This window comes from Camelus ferus, chromosome 4 (genome assembly GCF_009834535.1).
Source record: "Camelus ferus isolate YT-003-E chromosome 4, BCGSAC_Cfer_1.0, whole genome shotgun sequence".
In the NCBI taxonomy this organism is placed as follows: domain Eukaryota; kingdom Metazoa; phylum Chordata; class Mammalia; order Artiodactyla; family Camelidae; genus Camelus; species Camelus ferus.
The window spans coordinates 72842308-72855065 of NC_045699.1; positions in this window are offsets into that span (position 1 = coordinate 72842308).

Below are 12758 nucleotides of genomic sequence, written 5' to 3' on the forward strand. Positions count from 1 at the left end.
CCAAAGACGTATTCTGGAGCGCCTGTCTACTGAAAGCAAAAGGATCTGTCACCGGCTGCAGTGGGCAAGTGACCGGGGCCACCGGGGCGTGATTATTTGCCTGTCTCCTATACCGGCTGCTGGACCAGAACATGCCCTGAGGGTTCCTAGCTGGAGGTGGCCCGACCACGCCTGACGGGACCGCCTGGGGCTGCGGCTGCATGACTGATCTCCTGCACAGTCAGGCGCTGCTCACAGAAAGAAGCAGGATATAGGTTTCCTTAATTTGAACTGAAAAAGACAAAGAACAAAAATTAGCATAAGATCCATATATTCAAAGTCATGGCTGCAATCAGGAAAACTAGGAGGGGAAAAAAAAAGACTGAAAATGATTCTGCATCATTTAAGTCCCAAGGGATATATCTCTCCTTCCCATTCCCGGGAGGACTGTGGTCCTTGAGGAGCCATTCCTGCTCTGGGGAGTTTGGGGGTGGGGGAGGCCTGGAGCGAGAACACTGCAGGGACAGGACGCAGAAGCTGGCTGTGCCCCAAGCTAGCTGAGGGACTTCAGACAAGTCGCTGCCCTTCTCTGAAATTCAGTTCCATAACCCAGCTAGGTACCCACGTGGAATGCCCACTAGCCTCCACGATGCCCTCACCAAGCTGGCAGGGACAAAGCAGAACCTAACTGCCAGTCACCAGGTATGAAGTTCCTCCACATTTTCCTAAAAATTATCAGCACATCTAGTAAGAGCCAACTCCTCTGTTAAGACTGCATATCATACTTGTCATACAGGTTAATTCTAAATCTCGAAAGGAAAACAAAAGTTTAAAATTTGGTCCTCCCACTAACTAAAGAGTATTATAAAATACAGAATAATATGCTACAAAATATCTGAAATATATCCAGCTAAAATGCCTTTTATCCCACCAAGTAAAATATCTCATTTTGTGACTGGTTGAACATCACTAGCAAAACAAGTTGCCTCTGACTGTTGGAGATGCAACAACTATGCCTGGAATGAAAATCCCAAGTAATCCTAAAGCAGCTTTAAAACTGACCAACTGACTTGATTCAAAAATGGTCAATAATAGGCAGAGTGCCCACAAAGACTTTAAGGAAAACAAAGGGGCAGAAATCCTCTTACAGCGTTTGTTGTTGTTGTTTGTTAGTTAAACACACTAAGTATAACCTTGAATGGTTAACCTGAACTTTTAAGACAAAAATCCAAGCACTGACTCTACCAAGCCCCCCTCTATGTGTCAGTCCTTCCGCCCAGCACCACCCTCACGAACAGGAGTCGAGCCCATTACAGAAAAAAGTAAACACTGAAGGAGAACTGATGGAAGGATTCCAGAGTTTCATCCACACACTTTTGCAGATATATAATGATTTTGTCCTCAGAAATCTTTCTGATATCCAGATAAGAGAGAAAACGTAAGAGCATACATTAAATAAAGCTATTTATAAATCAAAGTCCCTATTCCTACCTGAAAACCAGTCCTATAAACCTACGAATGAGTTACTGTTACTGCCCACACACACTCTTGCCCTAGGCCAACAGGGAACCCTTTCTGACTGACAAGCACTTTGAAACTCACTCAGATTTAATGGGATTAAATACATCAGGAACAGCATCAGAGACTTCCTTTGGTTCTGAGCTGTCATTTTAAAACAAAGAACCTTTGCAGCTCAGCTTTATGTGGACTGAGGGTAGAATCAGCAAGAGCCTCTTCCTCTTCTCTGTGAAACAGAGGCACCCAGGACATCTTACAGGACAAGACGACTTCTTTGTAAGGTTTCAGCAGAAGACCCTCAACCATTCTCAGCTGTTTAAAAAAAAAAAAAAAAAAAAAAACAGAGCACAGGCCTAGAGGATTTATTCATCAGATGTCACTGTGAGAGCAAGTCTGGGCGTCCAGCTGAACGGCCTGGACACACCACTTCTCTTTCTGTGGCCCAATTTCTTCATCTATAAAGTGAGAGAATTGAAATGATGATTTCTAAAGTCCTTTCTGGGTTTAATCTTATGAAATTCTATTCACAGTGGATTCTGGGATGCCCTACTCCCTTCGGCTATTTAATAGGGAAATCTTATCACAATCTACAAATTTCACAAAGCATTTATATTTAAGTGTTTTCCTTATAGCAACTTTCTTAAAATTATTTTCAACTCCTAGGCTAAGAATCGTTTTTTAAGCAAACACTATCACTTCCCTACAAAGTAGCGTCCCCTTCCCTCCCTCTGACAAGAGCATTTAGCCATATACCAATTTCATTTGGAACAATCTTGTGACATGAACATTACTCTTTCGATTCTTTTTTCTATTCCCCAACAGAAAAACAATGCAACTGCGTATCATTTATCTCATGACTATAGAGAATTTTATTCTGTTCAGTAAGTCATTCTGTAGCCTCAAGTCATCTAACTTTTAAAAAGGCAGACTGTTTCAAAGGAACCAGCTGATCTTCCAAAAGATGCATTATTCATAAACCTAGCTCTTCAATTAAACTGCCTCGGATCTGTGTGAAATAAGCACAAACTGTTTCAATATAAATTCCTGGCTACTGAACTGATATTTAAAGCACACTCCTCTCCTCCCAGACCTGCCCCCTCAAGTGTAAGCATGTAAACCAACAAGAGTGCCAAGAAATCTCTCTTCTGCCTACAATCCCCCCTTACGGTGGCTGCTAGAGTGATGTACCTATCAGACTATGGGACACTTGACACAAAAACATCATAAACTCCAACTTTTCTAAGTAAAGAATCAAACACATTTAGATGTTTAAGAAAAAGAAGAAGGGGGTGTCTAAACACTGCTAAAAAGGACAAAGATCCAAAAGGACACCTTGACACTCAGGAAAGATGTTTACAGAAGCAAGAAGGAACCATGTTAAATTTTACACACTACTCTAAAGAAAACTTTGAGTACAATTTTGAGACTTACTGTAGTAACAGCTATTAACAGTGAATGAGTCACAAGGAGCAATAAAGTGATTTTTTGCCTCTTGCTGTATCTTTGTAAGATAACAGCACCCAGAACCCTATGAAAGGGCACAGGGGAAAAAAAAACTGCAGGGAGGCTGGTTGTGCTGAAACTTGCAAAATATCACTCTAAGAACAACTATCTGTGACTGTTTCTTGCCATATTGGGGATGGGAAATACCTCTCTAGTTAACATCTGCGTCATATATATTTAAAACAAAACCTTAACAAGCAACTCACATTCAACCTCCAAGGCATTTAAAACTTTTTAAGTAAAGAAGCAAAAGCGGGTTTTAAATGGCTGCGTCATGTCCAGATGCTCTACTGAAATACTTTCATCACAAAAAGGGCAAGCTGGTTTACACATTACTCTACCCCTTGATATAAAATACAAGTACTCGACCTCCGTTGCAACATCCTGGTCACCTTGCCAGGAGATTACCGACAGACAGCAACACCGCTGCTCCTTGGTTCACACGTAAACCCACCTCATCGCCAGCATGGCTCAGTACGAGTCTTTCAACCAATGCGCACAGAACAACTTTAGAACCCTCGAAGCAAAGAAGACGCTAAACTGCTACAGAAATTCCCTAAAGGGTTCTACTCTTTAGAAAGTTGCAGGTCCGGCTTTTCCTTCAGCCATTCCAACACAACCCTACACCGAGGCGACCACGGCTGACGCAAGTATCAACACAGCTGAGCCCGGCAGGCAGTACAGGTGGGATCACGTCAGCCCGACGGGGCGGCCAATAAAGGTGTTTGCCCGACTCACGGGACCCGCAGGCCCCCGCCCGACCCCCTGCGCCCCGGCCCGACACCCCTGGGGCACCCCGGGGACGCGCCGGCCGCTCGGGGCTGGGCCCGGCCCGGCCGCCTCCCTCCGCCCCGACCCCGGCCCTCACCTGCGCGCCGCACCGCGGCCAAGGCTCGCGCCGGTTCCCGCCTGGTCCCTCCGCGAACCCAGGCGCCAGCACCTCAGGAGCCGCCGGCGGAAGACTGCCCGGTGGTTGCGACGAGAATAGACAAGGCAGCCGCAGCAGCCATCTTGGCACATCCGGCTCCGGTCGCCGTGGCCGCCGCGGCCGCCGCGCCGCCGACGTGTCCGGCTGCGACGTCAGCACGCGCCACGCCCGCCCGCCACGCCCCTCGCAGCTGCGCTTGCGACGCCCCGCCACGCTCCTTGGCCCCGCCCCCGCCGGTATCCTGTCCTTCACCGCTCCATCCCTTCGTCCCGCCCCTGGCCCCGCCCCGCCTGCGTACGGCCGTTGACCGCCCACGCTTGGCCCCGCCCCTCGCCCACCTGCCCGATGGGGCGAGTGAGGACCGCCCTAGGACGTTACCTGGGTTACGCCTGCTCTTTCTCCCAGTCTTTTCTCCTCTTAGGGTGTGAGAAGAGTCGGGATTCTTCAATCAGACCCTAGGGAAGAATCAGTCTCGAACGACCGATGCCAGCAGGTGCACCCACCGAGAACGGCTACGGCTGAGCCGAGAACCCGAGCGGCGCCCTGGCGCAGGCGCGTTCCTCCCATTCTGCCGTTGGACTCCCGAAGCCTGGGAGATGGGCGGAAGGCTGCCGCGCACGCGCCGGCCGCCCGCCGGACTGCGCGTGCGCGCCTCGCGGCTGCCCGGGAGTGACCTTGTTACGGCCACTCGGGGCTCCAGGTTCCAGTTCGGCCCGGGAAGTTCGTTTCCGTCCACGTCTAGCTCTCGAGGAGCAGGGCCGTCTCTCCGCACAGAAGTCAAGAAGGGACAGACGCCACCGGCCCCCAGTCCACAGGCCCCCGTCGGAGTTCCACTGACCACCCAGGCTCCCGATTCGGGGGTCTTCCTGTCCGCCCGCAGCCCCCAGCCGCGCCGCCCCGCCTCGCCCAGACCCCGCCCTCCCCCGGCTCGGCCGTCGCCTTCCGCGGGCACTCGATCCGTCCTGTCCTTTCCTTCCCCCTACCCCCACCCCCGTCTCCCGGGCGCTGGCCGCGCAGTCCCAGGCCCCTCTTTTGTCTGCCCTAAGCCTCCTCAAGGCCCCCTGACTCTTCTCCCAGTGAGCAGCGGTTCCCTCTGTGCCCAGTGATGCCCCGTGGACGGAAGCCAGGGGCTCTCTGCGCTGTTCCATAACCGTTGTTGAGTGGACATTTGTGTTGAATGAAGGCGACCCACGAGGTACGGAGTGACACGCTAGGCTGCTGGGCCTCAGCCTCTTGTCCCTACCCCGTCCTGGCGCCCACCCGGCCACCATCTGAGCCCTACTGTGGAGGATCTTAGGGAAGACGAGGTGTTGCCATTTGTACCCTTGTTCTCCCACTGAGAAGTGGGAGGCTTAGCAGGTGAAGAAGCGTCCACCTGACCCGGCCCACTCACCTGCCACCTGCCTGGCAAGGACAGGGAAGAACAGCAGCCCTCTGGCTTGCCCTAGTTCCTTCAAGTGTGCCTGTCCAATTGCACAACGCCCAGCCACTCAGCTCCCAGCAGCTTCCAGCAGCTCCCAGCTGCTGCTGTGCATTGGCCCTGGGGGGGTGGGGGCGGGAGGGCACCCTGGTCACTGGTGGGACCCTGAAGCTTGGGAAGAAGGAAGAAGTGTGATTCTTCTGTTTGTTCTCTGTGACGCTGGCAAGGGAGCAGCCACGCTGTCAGAGCACCAGGTGGGTGCGGGGAGAATTTCAGCCCATGTGACGTGGCCACTCTGCTAAGCTAACATTTGCCTTGCAGAAATCGAGCTCCCAGCCTGTTTAAATACAAAGTCAGGGAACAGGTGCTAGAACGCATCCGTGGGCCCCACCACCTGATCCCCTTCTTCCTGGTGGTCACTGTGTTCTGCAGTCACTTTGTCCCAACAAATCGCTCTGCAGAGGGGGATGTGGCTGTTCACGCACCCCACCACCACCTGTCCCCACCCCAGTGCAGAGGCAAAAGCACTGACGCTCCCAGGCCCAGGGCTCGCTCCTCCACTCTCGGGTTGAGTTCAAAGAGCACAGTAGCTGGGGCTCAGACTTTCCCCTCTAGTGACCCAGGGAGCCCTGTGGTCAGGTCTGGCGGGCTCTAACCTGAAAACACCAGAAGCTGCAGAAGGCAACCTGCCCAGGGCAAATTTGAGACCTCTGGGCCCTGAGTGGGTTGTCAAAGGTGAAGCGTGGTGTTGACTCCTAGATGGTGACTTTAAGGAAAACCATGGTCAGCAAAGTGGACCTGCAAGGACCCTGGGGCCATCTTTCCCTCTCCTTCCTCCTGCTAAGCCCCTACATGGAGACCCTCTCAGGTTTTCAGGTCTGCAACCTGATGTGAAGGAGATGGTTCTTGGGCCCACAGCCGAGTCATCGTGCCATGGAGGCAAGGCTCTGAGTCGAAGACCGTCTGCTTTAATGCCCAGTCTGCTACCTAGATGCTGTGTGACCATTGTCAGCTTCCTTATCCTTGTCATCCCAGGGTTTAGGCAGGGTGAGCACCCAGACAACTTGAGGACTAAAAGAGGGTACTGTTGATACACATGCTGGGACAAGACATCAGGCGTGAACTGGGACTGTCAGGGGAAGCGAGGATGGGGGGCTGTGCCTTGGAGGTGCGCTGCCCCAGGGCCGTCTCTCTTCTTGATTAGGCTTGCTTCCTTTTGCCTGCAATGCCCACTCCTCTCCTTTTTCTCAGTCCCTCCCCTGGCTCATACTTAGAGATTGGATACAAACGTCTCCTCCTCCCTGAAGCACCCCTATGTGGATTAGGATCACCCGCTCTTTTCTGGGGACAAAGTTGTAGCTCCTCATGCAAAACTCGGTGACCCAAGCTGTAGTCACGTTACCCAGAGCTCACAGGACCCAGAGCTGCACACTTGCCCAGACAATGGGCGGAGCCTGTGCCAGAGAACCTGGCTGTCCTTTCATTGTGACATTGTGTTCCATATTATGACAGTTGGCCTCTCCTGTTAGCCTGTGCCTTCCAAGGAGGCTGCCACTGAGCACCTGACAGGTGGCTGGTCCGAACCAAGATGGGCTCTTGGTTGTGCAGAGGATGTGCCTCAGTGCCAAGAATGCAAAAGATCTCATTGGTAGCCTTTTACCACCTATTTAAATGATAATATTTTGAATATATTGGGTTAAATAAATTAAAATATATGATAAAATATGTTTTCATCTGTTTTCTTTAAAAAATATAGCTACCAGGAAGTTGAAAATTCTGTACGTGGCTGGCATTATAATTCCACTGGACAGTGCTGGTCTAGATGGTGAGCACATTGTCACAGGGGGACAGGGGCTGCCCACTCAGCATCCCCAGCCTGGGGCTTGTAGCCTCCTGGTTGGTGGAACTGGCCCTCTTCTGATGACCGACCAGCCAGGCAGTCCTCAGAGTAGCCCCTGGGAGGTAGGGCAGCAGTCTCGGTGTAGGCGGAGGCGGGTGGCCCAAGGCCTTGAGCCTCTGCCCCTGACTCCCCCTGGGGCACCAAATGTGGTTTGGGGCTGTTTGTAGGGCAAGCCTGCTCCGTGCCAGGCACTCTGCCCCCGACACACACACCCTCAGTCCTGGGTGCTGAGGCTCGGGGTGCAGGGAGGCGGGCCTGCCTAGCTCGGCCTGGAGAGAAGGGACAGCCTTCATGAGATGGGGCTGGCTGAGTGGTCTGGTCAGAAAGCATGTTAGGGCCACAGAGGTGAAAAGAGCAGGCTGGGAGGGCTTCCAGAGGCGCTAACAGGGCTGAGGAGGACTGCATGGCTGGAGAGGAGGGGTGGGAGTCTGCCCCTCTGGGAGAAAGCAGTCCCCAGGCACAGGTAGCTGCACATTAGAATCTGTTCCGCAGCACCTGTGTGTCGGGCCCCTGCGTATGCTGGCACCTGTCGTGCCTCCAGGTTGGCTGCTGGTTTCGGCAGGAAATCCACATCCAGGCCAAGCCCCAGCCAGGCCTGATAAATGTCACCACCGTCAGTGTCACTGTTGGCACGAGGACAGCGCTGTCTCCCATCTGCAGCATCTGGAAACACTTCTGGCGCCTAGCAAGGTTTAGAGAACTTTCTTTTATTAATCATTAAGCCAAGTAGTAAGCATCTAAGATGATAAGCAAACAGGGATGAAATAGAAAGCACAGGGAGACATTGAGTCCACACCCACCTGGGGCTACAGAGACCTGGAGTCGCAGGAAAACCTGCATTGTGGCTCCTTAGCTGCAGCGGGGCCTCAGGAAAGTCTGGGAGCCGTCCTTCCCCAAACTGAACGCAGATGTTTGCTGAGCCCTACTGCACACCAGGTGTTGCAGAGTGCTGAGGCTTTGTCCATGGGACAGACAGGCCTGGCTGCTATCCCTGGGGGAGCGTGCACACTGGACAGCTGTGAATGTGCCCAGTGCAGGCAGGGAGCACTGTGAGGGCACCTGGCAAGGCAGAATCCTCCCTGTTGGGGGTCAGGTAGAGGCAGGATGGAAAAAAAGGAGCCTTTGTGGCTGAAGCAAACAGAAGCTTCTGTAGTGGCAAGGAGCAGAAACCAGAAAGTGGGAAACGGCGCGAGAGCTGGTGGGTGTGCGTTGCGTGGGGCTCTGCAGGCTCCCTGAGGGCACGTAGACTTGGTCTCTGAAAGCATGGGAAGTGTTTGGGGGCTTTTCAGCCAGGAATGACATCAGTTTAGCCTCCCCTTGTCTCTCTGACGGGAGACCACCCAGAGCCAGGAGCCCAGGAGCTGGCCTTGGGTTCCCCAGGGGTTTAGGGGCAGACTGGTGGGGACAGTTGAACCCTGGATGACCTCTGGGGGCAGGACTGGCTCTCTCGCTGCCAGCTGCATCTGCAGCCCCCGGCACAGCACAGATGCTCCACACACGTCAGCCAAGGGAGCAAACAGGATGGGAGGGCAGGAGTCCTGAGCATCGATGGTGACTTAAGTTACAGGTGCGGACTTGGAGGCCTGGGAGGACTGTGGACTGGGAATTAGGAAGGCCCTAGAGTGGAACTTGGAGGAACACCAGCAGGTTGCCGAGCACCAGGCTGGCTGCAGCGTTAACTCCTGGCAAAGTGACGCTGGCAAGTCCCTCCATGAGCGCCAGTTTCCCTGTCTGAAGATCGGCAGGGCTGAGCAGTACAGGCTCGACAGGCCCTCGTAGCCCTCCAAGGGGAGATGGCCCCTCAGAGGTGATGGGAACCTTGGCTGGAGAGTCCCAGAGTTCTGGTTCACGTGAGTGAACTTGGGGCAGTCATTTACCTCTTTGAGCCCCACCGTCCTCATCTGTAAAATGGGATAACAGCCAGTGTTGCAGGAGATGGCCCTGAGTGTTAGGTGAGGTGCAGACATAAACTGTAAATAATGAAGCCTCACCTGGCCCACTGGAAATCCCCATGGGGACCACCTGCTTGCCAAAGGGGACACTGGTGGGGCATGGCCAGCAGGGGGAGGCAGAGAGCCACCTCCGAGTAGGCAGGCTAAGCCATTGCCAGGCTGGCGGCTCCTCCCATGACGGCTGAGGCTCTGGGCTTCCAGGTGCTGGCATAAGGAATCCCCCAGGCTCATTCAGGACTGGCACCAGTGCAGCCAGAGAATGGTTTCTGGCCCTGCGCAGCACCCCCAGACTGCAGCTCTCTCTGGGGAGGGTTCATCTCTGCCCTCCCTGAGGGTGGTGGGGTCTGCTGAACAAGGCAGGTCCTCCCTGAATCCTCCAGGAATTGTGCTTAAAGGGGACGTGCGTTTTTCAAGCTCTATGCTCAGCGATTTAATCCTCACAGCAGTGGGGGCTGGTAAGTGTCGTTTTTAAATAAAGGATCCATATTTGGCACTCATCCTGCACCCACTAGGTCTCTGGTAACTGGGTAAGTCCTTAGCCAGGTATGGCCAGGGAGAATGCCACTTCAGGTCAGCATCCTTTCTTTCTTTAATTTGCAGGTGAGAAAATGACTGGTGGAGGATACGTAACCTACATAAATTTACACACACACTTTTCTAAGGCTTGTTTTTTTAAATGAAGAAATGCTGAAACAGGGTGACAAAGACTATAGTACAGGCAGAGCCAGCTCTCTTGCCCTTCAAAGATACTGTGTGTTTTACAAATCAAAGGGCTCTGGCAACCCCGCATTGAACAAGTCTATGGGTGCTGTTTTTCCAACAGTATGCCCTCACTTCATGTCTGTGTGTCATGGTGTGGTAATTCCCACAGTATTTCAAACTTTTCATTATTACTATGTTTGTCATGGTGATCCGTGACCAGTGAGCTTTGATGTTACTACTAATTTTTTTTGATATAAACAGGACTTTTATTAGTGAAGTGAAAACATAGTAGTGAAATATAGTGCACTCCCGGGAGCTGGGAGTGGGCCAGTCCAAGAGAGGAAAACGGCCTGATGTTACTGCTATTAGTTACTGTCTGTTACTGTATTGCTTTGGGGGGGGGGGTTAGATTTACTTATTTATTTAATGGAGGTACCAGGGATTGAACCCAGGACCTCGTGCATGCTGGGCATGTGCCCTTCCACTGAGCTATACCCTCCCCACTGTTCCCATTTTTTAATTAAGGTGTATATGTTGTTTCTTTAGACTTAATGCTATTATTGCACACTTAATGGACTGCAGTCTAGTGTAAACGCAACTTTTATATACCCTGGGAAACCAAAAACTTTGTGTGACTTCCTTTACTGTGATACTCATTTTATTGCACAGCCTGGACCCAAACCCGCAATATCTCTCAGGTGTACGGAGATTTGTAGTAGCTATCGTGAATCTCTAGAGAACTATAGATTGATAACAAATATTGGTAACGCATCATGCACCGCGTGGTTCAGGAACGGGTCACATGTGAAAAAGTATAAAATGTAACTCAGGCCCTTCACACGGCAGGTCTGTTGTTACACATAAGCAATGCTTCTGCGGTGCAGACCACCACCTCCTTGAGCCTGGGTTTCTCTGTCCTGAACGGGGTTGGGGGCAGCATCTACTGAGTGGGACTGCTGCCTGGCTTGAGTGAGTGCACGGGTCTGCAGGGGCAGCGCGAAGAACACACTTTAGAACTCTGTGCTATTTCTGAGTCCGTGCCCCATTCCAGGAGCTCCGTGTCAGCAATCTTGCCAGTCCCATCCCTGCCGCAAGCCCAGGAGGTTTGCTCAGAGAGCTCCTGCTTAATGCCTGAGACACTGAGTCTCGGAAACACTGAGTCACCTGCCTGAGGTGCACTGGCTGCAACGGGGCAGGTGGAGACACAGGAACACAGTTAGGAAGCCCAGCAGGCAGACTCCATGACTCCTTGGAGCAGTGTTTCCCCACTGTGCCCAACTGACGCCACGCCTCAATCGTGGTAACGGTGAGTTCCTTTGGAAACCAGTGCACATGTGTTCCCTCCTAGAGACTCACGGTCCACACGATCGTTTCAGAGGTCTAAGAAGTCCTCCAGAAAGGGATCCCCTGACCTAGGGCTTCCCAAACCCGTCAACCATCCACCAAACACCCTTTGGGACACAGTGCTTCCAGGTCTCCATTGGCCATGGGATCAAGCTGGACCACATCACTTAGGTTTCTGGTTGAATTACTTGGACACAATAATCCTTGGCTGTGCTGCCCAGGACCCCACCATGAGAAGTGACCATAAAAAGCTCTCCATCATCATCTGTCCACTGACAGCTCTGCCCCCTCCAGCATGGCTCCCGGCCATGGTTTCTGGATGGGGCTGGTCCACAAACAATTTGTCATTGGCCCGTGATGAGATACAAAGTCCCACCAGAGTGGAGGCCAGCTCCCTGCTAAGCACAGCCTCGCCTGCCGATGTTCAGAAAGCGGGCAGCTGGCGATGGCCCTCTGAGCAGCACCAGCGCCCACAACACTCTGCTGGCTTTCTGGCAGGGGGTAGCCCTGCCAGTCTGTTTAATCTGGGCATTGATGCTGTCCCTCCTGGCTCATGGATCCCCTCTCTGCTATGGCTAGAGGGGTGCAGAGCCACATCTGGGGCTCAGTCCAGGAAAATGTGGAGAGCACACCATGCCAGTGATACACCTAGGTTTCCCTGCAGTGCTGAGAAGTTGGACACTTTGATCATCTCAATCCGAGCATCCAACGTGATGGCCTTGAGCCACACATGGTGATCACGCACCTGAGCTGTGGCAGGACAGAGGTGTACCATAGCCTTCTTTTTTTTTCAAAATTTTTTTTTTCGGGGGAAGAGGTAATTAGGTTTATTTATGTTATTTATTTTGTTAATGAAGGTACTGGAGATTGAACCCAGGACCTCATGCATGCTAAGCACACAGTCTACCCCTGAGCTATTACCCTCCTCATCCCAACTGGATTTCAAAGTCACAGGATACTCCCTGCTCCCCTCCCCCAAAAAACCAGAATCTAAACTATATCCCATTAACTGTTTATGTCGATTACAGGCTGAGGTGATAATATTTGGGATATATTGGGTTAACTAAGAGGTATTATTAAAATAACCTTCACCTGGTTCTTTTTACTTTTAATTGTGGCTACTAAAACATTTGCAATTGCACATGTGGCTTGCATGCCATTTCTGTTGGATGGTGCTGCTTTAAACCATCCTCAAGTCCTGGAGGAAGGTGCCCCCTCCCCCAAGCAGTCAAGAGGGTGGACTGGCAGCCACGTGTTGGCCTCCTGCGTTTTGCGTGTTGACAAGTGCAAGTCGGACCCCTGGGCTGTGCCCCCCCCCCCCCGAGGAGGGCCAGGCAACCAGGGCAGACAGCAGGGCCAGCTGGCTGCAGCTGCTGGGGATGTGGCCCCTAGGACACGCACCGGGCACTTGAGAGGGGTGACCTGGGATGCTGTGTTAGTCTGCTGGGGCTGCCATGACGAAGTGCCGCAGACCGGGTAGCTCAACAGAAATTCGTTTCTCACAGTTCTGGG